This window comes from Xenopus laevis, chromosome 9_10S, assembly GCF_017654675.1.
Source record: "Xenopus laevis strain J_2021 chromosome 9_10S, Xenopus_laevis_v10.1, whole genome shotgun sequence".
Classification (NCBI taxonomy): Eukaryota; Metazoa; Chordata; class Amphibia; order Anura; family Pipidae; genus Xenopus; species Xenopus laevis.
In genome coordinates, this window is record NC_054388.1 from 39,081,679 (window position 1) to 39,096,822 (window position 15,144).

The 15,144-nt window shown below is 40.2% G+C and overlaps 1 pseudogene; it reads left to right on the forward strand.

The window, feature by feature from the left end:
- The first annotated feature begins 1,061 nt into the window (after nt 1–1,061).
- LOC108702215 lies at nt 1,062–13,037 on the forward strand (annotated as a pseudogene).
- The last annotated feature ends 2,107 nt before the right edge of the window (nt 13,038–15,144 follow it).

The window sequence follows — 15,144 nt, forward strand, 5'->3', positions numbered from 1 at the left end:
TGAGGGGCAACTTCAGTTCCCCTCCATGTAGTGTACAATCAACAATCCAGATGAAAGGATGGCAGCTCTAATCTCAGCTCTTTGTTGTTCACATACGCCAGCATAGGAATTCTTTGTAATTATGTATGTGTAATCAGATCTCTGGTTTCAGATGCTATTAGACTAGTAAACCCAAACACCCCACAAAGTTTAGTCACTAGTGGGGTAGATACTGTCTGGTCTTAAACTGGCCATACACAGGCCGATAAAAGCTGCAGACAGACCAAGTCAGCAGCTTATTGGCCATGTGTGGGGCCAGTCGGATCATGGCCGCATCTGGTTGTTGATGCAGTCACGTGATCCGACCATACGCAGTACATACATTATGATCTGATATCGCCCCCACCTCAATGTGGGCATATCAGGGAGAGATCTTCTCAACGAGCGGATCTCTTCGTGTATTGTCACCTTGAGGGATTGTCCCTAAAACTGGTAAACGAAAGGCAAGGAAAGACATGGTTGGGTGCCAAGCAGCCTCTGGGGATAAACTATTGTAGTGTAGTGGAATTAAAAAACAGTTTAAGTTTAAAGTGGCTCTTAGTGTCCCTTATTGGGAAATGTTTCCTAACCTGCCACTCCCTCCTGTTGCTGACTTATCCATCTTTAGCTGCTGCTATTTTTGCATGTAGGTTTTACAATATACAGCATGTATAATTTGGGTATAACTCCATGGATAATTGTACAGCTGACTTGTTCTAGAAAATTAAACACCTGAAAGCTTAATCTAATTATAGAGTTATATACAAAAACTTGTTTTGCAGGATTTTTTGTCCTGAGTAAATTATAATAACCCATGATAATATTATTTGCTGAACATTTACAGAAAAAAATAACCTGTGTCATTTACTTTGACCCCCAATTGGGGGTACACCTACATACCTCCTCTTTTCCTCAACGAATACACCACTACTAAACACAGTGAAGCATGGAGACCTGCGGAAATCCTTCTAAGTTCAGGACACCCATTTAGCAGAATCTCTAACAAAGATGCCCTACCCACTAGCAGTTGATCGACTCCTACCTGCCAGAGGCTGTCATGGCATGTTCTCAATGGCAGTATAACTAGATATAAGTTAAATCTCAACATCTCAAGGACAGTATTAAAAAGTTTGATTTCAATCATGGAGACTGAGCAGGACAACCCCAACAACCCATCAGCAACTGTCACCCATTCTGAGAGCAAGGAAACCCAAGAAAAATGGAAGAAAGGAGACCAGCTATTGTCTGGACTAGAAGGCTCCAACGTATTGTTGTTCAGCAGCACCTTAGTAGCCTGTGTCTTTACGAAGGATGTGGAAATCTGGGAAACTGATTTGCTAATATTTCTGTGCATTGTGTTGATTATGTGCACGGCATAGATGATCTTTCAGATGTATTTCTCCTGGAAGCACAAAAAATGCCATTCTGTATAAAGATGGCCTTGCAGGCCCAATCTGGATGAAAGGTTAGTAGTCCAGGAGGGTTAGAGATATGGAGTACTGAATGATAAAAATATTTAGGGTCCCATAGCCACATTTTATAGGGTACCCCTGTACTGAAAACCTAAGGTCTCTTAAGGCACGTACACAACTGTGTATCAGTAAAGTCCTAAATGGACCCTCTACTTATAACCCCCCAGAGAATGCATGAAGTTTGCTGTCTGATAATGAGAAATCAGATAAAGAACATGACTGCTCAGATATTAGTAGATAAAGAAGCTAGCATCCACAGATGTATTCGTACTCAGTCCTATAAAGGATAGCTCTCTCACTTAAATGCAGTGCACCTTGTATGTGTATTATGATTCTATTAAGCCCCCATAAGCGCAGTCTTAGCATGAAATTCTAACATTCACCTGATAGTCTCTTAACATGAAGATCTGTCAATATTCAATGTAATATACTGGTATTTACTGCATAAGCGTTGTTAGCTGAGAGTACAAGTTTTGTCTGCTGACTGCCATTAGAGGGCACTCAGAGACTGTCCAACTCAGGCCCTGGGATAATCCACCCTGGTGACAAATACCTCTCCTTCAGCTGAATACACAATAATTGTGTATGCATGGGCAGGCTATGAGCAAATATAGGGGTTGTACTGCTGAAGTTACCTTTAGGGTATTTCAGTACCATTCACCATGTCTATCAAGTTCACCCATATGCCCAAGTAAATCTTAAATGAAAGAATTAGCAATCATTTTAATATAACTCTGTTGGCCCATCCTGCTGCTGCAGCAGTTAATTGTATTTCCTACATGTACTTCTTAGTCCTTCTTTATCAATGATTTATCTATTCTAGTCTTAACTTATTCAAGTTTTTTTCCCCTTCCTGGCACAGGTTAGGAATGTGTTTTTTGTCCTTTCCCCGGAGGCATTGTTCTCTTTGGCACGGGAACCCTCATTATGACTATCCTCAGGATTGGCCATGCTGTGGAATATCTCGACTGTGAAACCCCCATGAAAAACATTTACCCTGTTATACAGGCAGTGTTTGTTATAACACAGGTGAGCCCCAAGCCCTTTGTCTTTTTTTCCCAGTTCCTAATATCAAGGTGGCAAGTTCTTCTGCTAATGGTTATTAACTATTATTGTCTGGATAAAATGTGTTGGTCCCCCTACAATGCAAAAAGTGACAACAGGCTAATAACTCCAAAACCAGTCTGAAACACAAGGGGTCCACAAGCCACAATAATTGGAAACCGTGTTCTAAAATCCAACCCTTATGTACAGTTTTACTCCCTTTGCTTTCACACAACCCACTTCAATTGACAATGTTTTCCCTTACAGACATAAGTTTCCTTTGGGTCTCCTGCAAACACTGTGTCCAGATCTACATGAATGCCACCCAGTAAGGAACTACAGTCTCAAGAAGGGGTCCTGCATAGGGAATGTCCATATAAGCTATAGTTTAACATTGCCTCAGTACAGACTTTGCCAACCAAGATGCAGGGTAAAAAGGATTAGACTATTATTATACTAATTATTCAGTTTTGTGCTAATGTAACATTGTAAGTTAGGTTGAAAAAAAAATACACATCCATCAAGTTCAACCTTTTAATTCTATATATAACCTGCCTAACTGCCAGTTGATCCAGAGGAAGGCAAAAAAAAACAACCCCATTTGAAGCCTCTCCAATTTTCCTCACAGGGGGAAAAATTCCTTCCTGATTCCACAATGACAATGGAACTAGTCTCTGGATCAACTTGTACTATGAGCTATCTCCCATAACCCTGTATTTCCCTCACTTGCTAAAAAGCCATCCAACCCCTTCTTAAAGCTATCTAATGTATCAGCCTGTACAACTGATTCAGGGAGAGAATTCCACATCTTCACAGCTCTCACTGTAAAAATCCCCTTCTCAATATTTAGGCAGAACCTCTTTTCTTCTAAACTGAATGGGTGACCTCATGTCAGCTGGAAAGACCTACTGGTAAATAAATCATTAGAGAGATTATTATATGATCCCCTTATATAATTATACATAGTTATCATATCACCCCTTAAGCGCCTCTTCTCCAGGGTGAACAATATGCTGAAGCCAATGATTATTTCCCCAGTGACTGTGTATGTATAGAAAGTGTACCTATGATAAGATATGTAATTATCAATATATTGTGCTCCCATAAACCACATCACCCCCAATGCATCAAGTGAACTAGCCCCCTAATCTGTGCCAAACAACAAAGCTGGGAATGGTTTAGTGCTGTTGTACCTGAAAATTAAAGGGATACTGTCATGGAAAAACATGTTTTTTCAAAAACACATCAGTTAATAGTGCTGCTCCTGCACTGAAATCCAATTCTCAAAAGAGCAAACAGATTATTTTTATATTCAATTTTGAAATCTGACATGGGGCGAGACATTTTATCAGTTTCCCAGCTGCCCCAGTCATGTAACCTGTTGGATGGAATTACTTTCTGGCAGGCTGCTATTTCTCCTACTTAATGTAACTGAATCAGTCTCAGTGGGACTTGGCTTTTACCATTAATTGCTGTTCTTAGATCTTCCAGGGAGCTGTTATCTTGTGTTAGGAAACTGCTAACTCGTTACCTTCCCATTGTTCTGTTGTTAGGCTGCTGGTGGGGGGAGAGAGGGGGTGATATCACTCCAATTTGCAGTACAGCAGTAGAGTGATTGAAGTTTATCAGAGCACATGACTGGAGGCAGCTGGGAAATTGACAATATGTCTAGCCCCATGTCAGATTTCAAAATTGAATATAACAAAATCTGTTTGCTGTTTTGAAAAATAGATTCAGTGCAGAATTCTGCTGGAGCAGCACTATATTTTTTTTTTTGAAAATATTTTATTTGATTTTCATGTTAAACAAATGATAACAGTATGACAGCAAATTTTATGCAGATGAAAGACAAGTTATAATCGATACAATGGCATAAAATTATTAGAGCAGCACTATTAACTGATGTGTTTTGAAAAAAACATGTTTTCTCATGACAGTATCCCTTTAAAGTAATGTTGCCAAACATGATGGCTGCCAACCCTGCTATGCACAGGACCAGTTTATTTGAGGGCAGTAGGGGTGATTCAGTTGGACAGCAGGCAGCAGAGGCTAGGCATTGGGGTAAAAGTTATGACTTCATGGTGGGGGGTTAGTGCACCTTTAAATCCTTCTTGAGACCTGGGCCATAACAATTTTAAGGTTCAAGGCAGTGATATGAGATTTTGTTATGTTGTTCTTTTTTTTTGTAGTCATGTTTTATGTGAGGTAATTATTCACTATTGTTTTGATACTGTTTAAGCCTTATAACTGGAACTTTATAGGTCTGTACCCTGCAGGAGACGCTCTGAAGCCCCGTGCAATGTCACTCTGCCCCATGCTGTTTATACAATGTCACTATCAAGCCTTGCCAGAAAGCACTTCAATTTAAATGGCTGCGTTGCATTGCATACGGGGTGCCTTCCATGACTTAACACGGCCACTAGATCTGCATTTTGATTTAACTAATGGAAATATTTAGGGTTCAATATGTATATATTTGTCTATGCTTTGTTTGTCTAAGCTTCTGTGCAATTGTTAGTAGTTCAGCTTAGAGTTTTGGCCTTGTCTGTGCAACAATAGTCTCTCTTACCACATCCTCCCTTATATACTCCTTTAAGCATCCAACTGTGTTATATAAGAATATAAGACACTATGGGGCAGATTTATCAAGGGTTGAATTTCGAGGGTTAAAAAACCCTTGAATTCGACCCTCAAAGTAAAATCCTTCGAATTCGAATATCGAATTTGAAGGATTTTTTCGCAAAAGGTTTGATCGAATAAAAATCGTTCGATCGGAACAAAAATCGATTCCAACGATTTTAAGCAATCGATCGAATGATTTTTATTCGATAAAAAAAAAACATAGAAAAGTGCTCTGGAAGGTCCCCATAGGCTAACATTGCACTTCGTAGCTTTAATGTGGCGAAGTATGAAGTCGAAGTTTTTTTTAAAGAGACAGTACTTTGACTTTCGAATGGTCGAATAGTCAAACGATTTTTACTTCGAATCGTTCGAATCATTCGATTCGATCGAATTCGATCGAATTTGACCAATTCGATGGTCGAAGTACCCAAAAAAATACTTTGAAATCCGAATATTTTTGCATTCAAACTATTCACTCGAGCTTAGTAAATCTGCCCCTAGATGTTCAGAAATCCAGCTATCAGTGTCCATTCTCCATAGCCTCTACCATAACATACCCTAACTCTGTATCAAAACCCTGTGTAAAAGAGGGTGAATTGTAATAATTGTTGACAATTGCTTGAGATGTGATATGATGAATGTTTTCTGTGTATGGCATTATTGAATGAAGATTTGAAATGTAGGTGTATTATAGAGTTAGTGGTAATTTGGTAGAACCATAGAGTTTGGGTGTAATTTTCCCCTTTGCCACTAGAGAGAAATAGAGAGACAGGTGGTGAAGGGTATAAAAGGAAGGGTTCCGCCCACGGTGTGGTCTTCAGTTCCGGTAGGTGTAGATAGACAGGTCTTTAAGTATGGCACTAGGTGCCTTAGGCAGATAGGGCTAGTTAGTAAGGGTACTAACACGAGGAGCGAGTGGCTTAGTAACTGTCCTTCAGCCACAGTCAGGAAGCAAGCGTGAGAATAGGGACAGTGTGGACAACCCAGGCCAAGGTGACGGAAAATGCCTACCCCGAAAGGTCAGAGAGGACACTGACGGGGTGTTAAGCTGGCTGAAGCAGGGAGGTGGCACAAGTAAAAGCCCTAGCTGGGGCAAAGTAGAGGGTTGTAGAACGTACAACAGACTGCTTGGTGCAGTTTAAAGGCCTTTGCTGGGTTCTCAAGTCCAGATAGCTGTGGGGTACATTGGATCATCTGTACATCTGTGGAAGGAACTGATTGACCAACTGGTGTCGTGAGTAATATATGACAACTGTTAATAAAAACATTTTTTATTTTAGAAAAAACTAGTGTACTGTGACTTTAATACTCAGAAGGGGCCCTTACATTCAGTTCTGCCAAACATTTAATAGATGTCCTTTAAATATTGCAGGAATTATCTGCGCATCCTATTAGTCCCATATTCTGTCATAAGTAAACATTGTCTTATTACACAATGGGGTCAGAGAGCAGGTTCTTGCTACAGACCAATGTTAGCTCATTCTCTTCCTGGCATTGCAATACATTCCTAACAGATAATCCCTGGTCTTGGCTTCCTAGTTAAAGAAGATGTGAGCCCTGTTCCCTCTCATTATTCCTTTTCCATGCCACCACCACATTCACTTATGATTTTTTTCGAACAAGTCTAGACCTCATTAAATGATTCCTCTGATATGATTTTATTGCTAAGAGTTACTGTATTTAAAGTACAAGGCACTATCTTTGTCTCATTGTGACTTTACTTCTGCTTCCAGATGCTTTTTGATGGTTCTGCTGTCCATAAATCTTACCCTGTGAGTGATAGCAGCGACAGAAGAATCTCTGTATCACACCATTGAAATCCAGCGATATCTACAGTGGAATGCTACCCTGAACAATAGCAATGAGTCAGAAGGTACATTAACCTTTTCCCACAAGATATACCATTGCTAAAAGCCAGACCACCCCCCCATGATAGCAGCAAGACCATTCCTTAGAGCAGTGATCCCCAACCAGTGGCTTGTGAGCAACATGTTGCTCTCTGACCCCTTGGATAATGCTCCCAGTGGCCTGAACACAGGTGTTTCTTTTTAAATTTCTTACTTAAAGGAAAGCTTTACTTAAAGCATAAAAATCATGTGTACTGCCTAACAGAGCCTCCTGTAGGCTGCACGTCCACATAGGGGCTACCAGTAGTCAATCAAATACAATATTTTGCACCCCTATGAATTTTTTGCATGATTATGTTGTTTTTACATTTAAGTGTGGCTCACAGATAAAAAAAAGATTGGGGACATCTGCCTTAGAATAATGAGAAATCGTCAGCCAACGATTGAGACCCGGTGTCGTGAGTTGGCAAGAAACAAAAGATCAGTTAGTTAAATTGGCCTTTAGTCATGTTGCCCTACGATCAATTGCGACAATGATGTTTAACAAAGGGCAGAGTATTCCTTCAGCAAGGTTCAACCTTTAATAGGAAGCATAACATTTTTCCTTCTTTACCTATAGATTTTTGTTAGGTTAACTGCAACATCATAGAGCTGAAATAAAATAACCCAAAACCAGACCAAACTAAACCAGAAAAAAAGCACCTGAAGCGATCTCTGTTTGGGATCATAAAGCAAAAGAAATTCTCCATTTCTAAAGGGCAACTCGATCAATTCTTGGATTAACAATGTACAAATTAGATTATCTAGTGGTTCCCAAACTGTGGGCCTGATATCTGGGGAGAAAGCTGACAATGTTGTATCAGCTGTCTTACATATTTTTAACTACTGTGTACTGTAGGCTTGTTGTTCTCTAAGCTGTGCTTGACCAAAGGCCTGCCTTCATTGAGGGCATCAGCATCAAAATACAACCAATGCTCTAAAAATATCTCTATATATAGTTCTATAATAATCCAGGAGAGAAAGTAATCACTTACAGCTCATAGCTTACTCTAGGTCTACCCCCCCGCCCCTCCCCCCCCCAGTTTGTGATCCTATGGTTAAAATAATGTAGGTCCCCATACCTAAACCTGTTAATTTCCCCTTTTATAGTTTTATAACTGGGTGCCCAAAACTGTGCTATGTATTCAAAATAAACCTTCGTTGATTGATTTGGTTTAGGTACATGGAACACTCAGGTTATGACTTATTTTTCTCCGCAGAGACAATGGTTGACCCAGATGATAATGATGAATACAGTTATAGCTGCGAGTCTGTCTGCAAGTTCTTACCCACTGAGTATTATTACATGTACCCTTTCAACTTTGAATACAATCTCTTTGCTGCAGCCATGTTATATATTATGTGGAAAAATGTGTGCCGTCAATTTGATGACAGGGGTTCACAACACTTTGGGTTGGGTCCTGGAGTGCGTAAACATATCCCCCTTTTTGACTGGGCACTGGTGTGTCAGTTCTAGTCACTGGCCTAGTGATGTTAATATTATACGAAGTGGGCAGAGAAATCGCTGCAAAGCGATGGCTGTCCTTAACTACTTTTCATATTTTCCATGTGATTTGCTTGGGACTTATGTGTACGGCCAACCTGGTGGGCATCATCATCTTTAAGTTGTACAAAAGGAGTATGGACAATTAGAAGAACCCCAGCCACACCCTGAATATGGTTCTGCAGCTAGGCGCCATGCTGGCTTAGTATGGGATCTTATATTAATCTATCATAGCCGTGATTGCCACCTCACCATTTAGGGTCTGGCCACAAGGGCAGATTCAGAGAGATAAGTCGCAAGGCGACAAATCTCCTCTTCTTTGCGGTGATTAATCTCCCCGATCTGCCTTCCGCTGGCTAAAATGAAAATCGCCTGGGGGCAGGCACTTGGAGTCGCCCGTAATTACCTCACGAGGAAACTTCAGGCAACTTCGGAAAATGAAGCGCTCCGAGTGCCTGCCCCCAGGCAATTTTAATTTTAGCCGGCGGAAGGCAGGGGAAGGCAGATAGGGGAGATTAGTCACCACGAAGAAGAGGAGATTTGTCGCCTGGTGACAAATCTCCCTGAATCTGCAGTGTGGCCAAACTCTAAGTGGCCAGACCCTTATGGTTCTGAACTGTCTCACTCTTGTCTATTCACTTTTAATTTATCCAACACTCCCTTCAGAATGTTTTCATCATCGAGGGCCTATACCGTCTCCCACCCATCCATGGACATAGACAACCGGAGATCAGCAAATTGTACCCCGAAGCAATCCAGGAAGGCACTACTGAGGAGATGGAGGACCCACACTCCATTACTTCTGTTCCTCAACCTCAAGACCATCCCCAAGTTCCAAGAATGTCCAGAAGAGCCACCCTAGCAGCTCAGCTCAAGACACATCTAAAAAAGAGAAAAATAATGAAGGATATTTACCTCTTTCTCTTCCTCAGTAACATCATTGTAAGTTATGGGCCATCTTAACCATATGATTTCTCTAATTTAGAAGTGATAATATTATAACATAATTGTATAAGCTGATATGCACCTTAAGAGGGAATGCAATCAAGCTGTGTGCTATTATGAACTTGGTTAATAGATGTCCGAAACATCACTGATGCCCAGAACAGAGCAGCACTTTTGATGTATTATGGCTGGTTTGTTGCAACTTCAGGTTGGTACCCTTTAGGCATGCCCAATTAGACTTTCGGGCCAATGGCTGTCAGAATAAGTGTAGTAAGGACATACAAGGTAGCAAGAACTGAGGAACAGACAGGTAAGGCATTACTGATGGTGGTTAAATGCAGCATACAGGCAAGAGTCTTACCAAAGGAGTCCAAGAGCAGGCAAGACATACAGAAAAAAGATGGGCAAAATATTTAGGAACTGTGGATAAGGCAGGCAAAACACAGAGCAACAAGAATCCAGGAACAGTATCGCATTCTACTTTGTGTTACAGCAAGAGGAATGGACTATCATAGAATTTCTCAAAAAAGAGGATTACAAACAATTTCTGGGACACAGGGAGATTTATGCTTCATTATTTGGGACTGATGGACAATGGAGAAATTATTAATATTATTCATAGACCAATAGCTATACAGAGACGAGCAGCACCAGGGTCGGACTGGGGGGCCCGGGCACCCACCGGGACTACTGTCCAGGGCCCCCTCCGACCCACCCCCCTACCGTGAAGCGCTGAGAGCGTTTGAAAGGCACTGTTCAGCGTTCCTGCTTGAATGGCACTGCCCTCATGGCAGATAGCGCTGCACGGCACCTAAAGAAAACTTTTTTTTGATCAAACTGATTGGGAGAGGGGTCTGGCCCGGCAGGGGCCCATTAAGGGTCGGGGCCCACCGGGTTTTTTCCCAGTTTTCCGCCGGGCCAGTCCGACACTGAGCAGCACTGACTCCTCTGCTTTTGCGACATAAAATATTAAATTCAAGGTACCAGATAGTCTGTACCTGAGGGGCAAACATCTTGTGTTTCATACATTGCCCCAGTGAATTCCATACAACTATATTCTCTCACCATATCTGTCTGCATCAAGTTGTTTATGGTAGCTCCGACTCCCTCCCATTCAGTAATGAAAAGGATTTTTATTAGATATCTGTCACAATTAGAATGAAAAATCTTTTTTTTAATCTGCACTAAAGTCACAGCAACAGAATGCCTGACATTGTCTTTATGTCTACCATACTGATGTCCTGTTTTGGTGGGAGATACCCATTACTATATACTTCAGTATTGGTTTCACTATTGGCTTCTCAGAACAAATTTCAAAAATGTTTTTAAAGTTTTATAAACTTTAATAATTCTGCTTCCCCTTTATCCCAGATTATAAGAACATCATCGATGTACTATTTCCATAGCAACAGGCCCAGTCCCATCGGTTCTAAAATGAATTTTTCCCAGAAACCCGTGAATAAATTAGCATAACTGGGAGCGAACTGTGTATCCATGGCAGTGCCACAGACTTGCAGATAGTAGCCCCCATTGTACCAAAAAAAGTTATGATTTAAAATAAATTCTATTCCCATTAAAATAAACTCCTTGGTCTAAAGTTGTATCTTGTGTTAGGTAATATTCCACTGCTTTGATACCCAATTGGTGTTCAATACAGGTGTAAAGTGACTTGACATCTAGGGTGGCCAGAATCCAACCCGGATCCCACTTCAATTCTTTAAGGATTTTTAAAATCAGTGTTGAATCTTTTAAATATGACGGTATTGTGCTTACATAGGGTTGTAATTTTGTGTCTATATAATGAGAGAGATTACTAGTTGGAGAGTTAATCCCAGAAATTATCAGTCATCCAGGGGTCATTGTTGGGTTTTTGTGTATCTTTGGTAAATTTAAAATAAGGGGACTTTCGGAAATTCTATCAATATGTATTTTTTTTCTGTTGTATTTATAACATTTTCTCTTTCAGCTTTTATAATGATTTTTTTCAACTTACTTTGTTTGGAGCCATACTAATTAAGATTACTACACTATATTAATTTTTCAGTTTTTTTCCCCTCAAAAAACTTTTTGGAGGAATACAGCAATTCACTTTTGAAATTCATTTTTTGGAGGCAGAAGAGAGAGGCAGATTGCTGGACTGGGAACACTCTTGGTTTTGGAAGTCGCACTGTTTAAAAATTGGCTTCTCAGAAGTCAGCTCAAGGGATTTGTCGCTATAACTTCAACTTGAAAAGCCGTGCACAAAGTCCTTGTGTGTGATATGAGTTAAGATAGTTAAACATGGTTATAAAAGGAAACGAAAGGCCAAAGACTCACCAGTAGAAATATTGGGCTTGGGTGCCTAGCCCTAAACCTATAGCCAAAGGGAGTGGATTAGACCATTTCAGGAAACATGCAGCACAAACCGCGTAAGGCTTTTTAAAGGTCATTTAAAAGAAATAAAATGTACTTTTTACTTTATTGTGGCCCGCCACATTGGATTTATTGTGTGCCTGCTCATGTTCTCTGAAATGGTCTAGGACGGTCATACATGGTTGACTGGGCATGAGCTCTTCCAGATTGACTTATGGTTCAAATGGACTGAGAGGATATGAGGGGCCACACACAGTATCAACCACCTGCCTGTGGTTCCAGTCATAGATTACATTTTCAGACCTGCCCTGTTCCTGAACCAACCATCACTTTTGATGGAATAAATTAAAACTATTAAACTCAGGTCTGGAATTATTCTGTGGCCATGGCAATTCTGTAAAGGCAAATAACAAGGTAGCAAAAGAAGAAAGGGGGACATAGAAAGGGAGCATGTTAACAGTAAATGAGAAGCAGAATAGTGCAACGTGAGAAATGTAGGAGAGACGGTACAGGGTGATAGTGAATACGAAAAAGATACAGGAACAACAAAATTAAAGAAACATAGAACATGCATGTGAATCTGAGATAAGAAAAGGGTCCACACCAGACCTCACACCAACAACGTATTTTAGAAACACCAACAGTTTATACCAATCAATACAAACAGATTTTAAAAACTACTATTAATTAACCCAGAAAAACTTTTCTTCAATGAACAACAAAAAGAGGAATCACAGAGGGTTCCTTTGTTTGTTGGAGTGAAACCTTCTGCAATGAGGCCTAGACCTGTTTACAAACCATGACATCACAGGGTAGACATTGACCCCCTGCTTAAGCAGAGGTTAAATGTCAGATTGAGGAGCTAATGAGTGCACTGCATTGATGTTCAAAATCAATGTAATGAGTCATAGTCTGCAGGGAGGAATAGACACTGGCAGGATAACAATTTCTCTCTCTTGGTGCCACTTTGAAGGAACAAGTTGTTTCTCATGTCTACATCTTGTATATTTTATCCCGCAGTTCTGGATCATGTCTGCTTTTGGAGCCCGAATCATGTTTGACACTGGGATGGAAGTGGGGTTTTATGGATTCACTATCTGGGCAGTGATCACAAACATCTGCCTGCCTTTTGGAATCTTCTACAGAATGCATGCAGCAGCCAGCCTGCTGGAGTTATACAGCATGTCCAAATAGTGGGTCAGAACCCAAGCCCTATAAACTGATCTTCTGAAAGACTTTGCGCCAAGACTTCTAAATGGTACGTCCCAGAGGATAAGATTTAGGAAAAGTATGGACAGATGTAACATCGCTGTGGGTGGAATAAAGAGCAGAAGGAACTGAACTGAAATTAGGGCAAATGGTGTCAAGGAAAAGGTGTCCTTTCCTTTGTCCATGGTTACTACTGCACTTTGTCCATGTTTACTACTGGCAAAATCCTTGAGGAGGAGGCAAAATGAAGATCTTCAAGGAAGAATAAGACTATGGGAAGAAGGTGAGGTGTCCACCAAACAATAAGGAATACATCCCAGCACTACTTTCCTTTTCTCCATTGTCCATCAGTCCTAATATCATGTCCTACTAACAGTAAATGATATATCAGTGTTTTGCTAGTGTACCCTCTTAAGTCATGGGGGCACATTCACTAAGGGGCGAATTTTCTCCACCGAAGGATCCGCGACACTGAAAATTTGGTACCTCTACACTAATTCACTAAGATGTGAAGTTGCTTCTCGGCAGCTAAACGTTGCGAAGTTTCACTAGCGTTAATTCATCAGCACAAGCATTTCATAACGAACTTTTGCTAGCGTTCATTTCTGTGTAGAGAAACTTTGTTAGTACAGTTACGCTTAGGTCATTTTGAATAGGGCAAGTACATATAGGTTATATATATGTCTTTATTAGAGATGTTGGTGCAAATGCTTGAAGTGGCCACTTGTTATTACAAATGTCCAAGGAAGCAAAATAAAGACAAAAGAGATCCTCTAATGCCTTAGACATGAGCCCACCCTAAAACAAATGTGTCATGCCCCTCAAATGGTTGTAAAAAAATGTTAACACAAAAATCTTTAATAGTTAGGACTTTTGAAGGCAATCCCACTTTAAAATATGAAAAAATGGCAGCGTTTTTTTTTAACTTTCCGGTATACAGGATATACTGTCACTGACATAAGATTGAGGAAGATGTAACTTCATCTTTTCAGTTTGCCAGGTCTAAGGTGGCTAAGGAACTCTGGTGAAAGAGGTAACGTTCTGTAAAATTTGCGCTTTATTGAATTTGCGGAGTAACGATCGTTCGATATTTGGAAACGTTATTGTTACCTTTATATTTGAATATGGTACAGTATGGGACCTGTTACCCAGAATGCTCAGGACCTGGGGTTTTCTGGATAAGGGATCTTTCTGTAATTTGGATTACCATACCATAAATCTGCTAAAAAAAATCAAAAGAAGCAGGATTGTATTTGTTTCCAATAAGGATTAATTATATCTTAGTTGGGATCAAGTGCAAGGTACCGTTTTATTACTACAGAGAAGAAGGAAATCCTTTTTTTTTAAATTAGAATTAATTCCTTAAAATGGAGTCAATTGGAGATGGCCTTCCCATAATTTGAAGCTTTCTGGATCACGTGTTTCCAGATAACAGACCACATAACTATACCTGTAGTATGTTTCTTGTAACTTCTGTCACTTTAATACGGAGCAGCAGTCCTGGTCTGCTTTATGGCTGAGATTCTAGCTATGTTTATAACAGAGCATTCTGTCACAGTGGCACTGATCCTATTTGATCCTCATCCTGCCCTGCTTTATGGCTCCTATCTTAAAGCTGCTGTTTACAATAGTGTTCAATGTAGGTTTTTTTTGCATATAATTTTCGAATAATAGTATTACTTCAAAGCATGTTACTGGAACTAGCAAGTTTCTCAGTAAAATGCAATCATACAGTAATTCTCTTTGCTGGGCTGAAGTTTCTGTAACTTTTCATAGTGAGACCTTAAGCCACAGAAAGATTTTAAACTATTTGCATTGACTGGGCACCCCCTGTTTCACATGATACCAGGCCCTTTTCAACAACACTAGTGCACACATTATAAAAAAAAGATACTTTCGGGGTCCAAAGTAGATGATAAGGAAGCCGACCGGAGAACAAAATAAAAGATTTTGGAATGGAGGAAAAATTTAATGTATGGGTCATAAAGTTGGTTGGTGTTTAAACCTGATAACACAAAGAGTAACTTATTTATTCAGTGTCACCCTACCACCCCCCACCAACCCATTGGGCAAATTTCCCCTGGTATCTTAA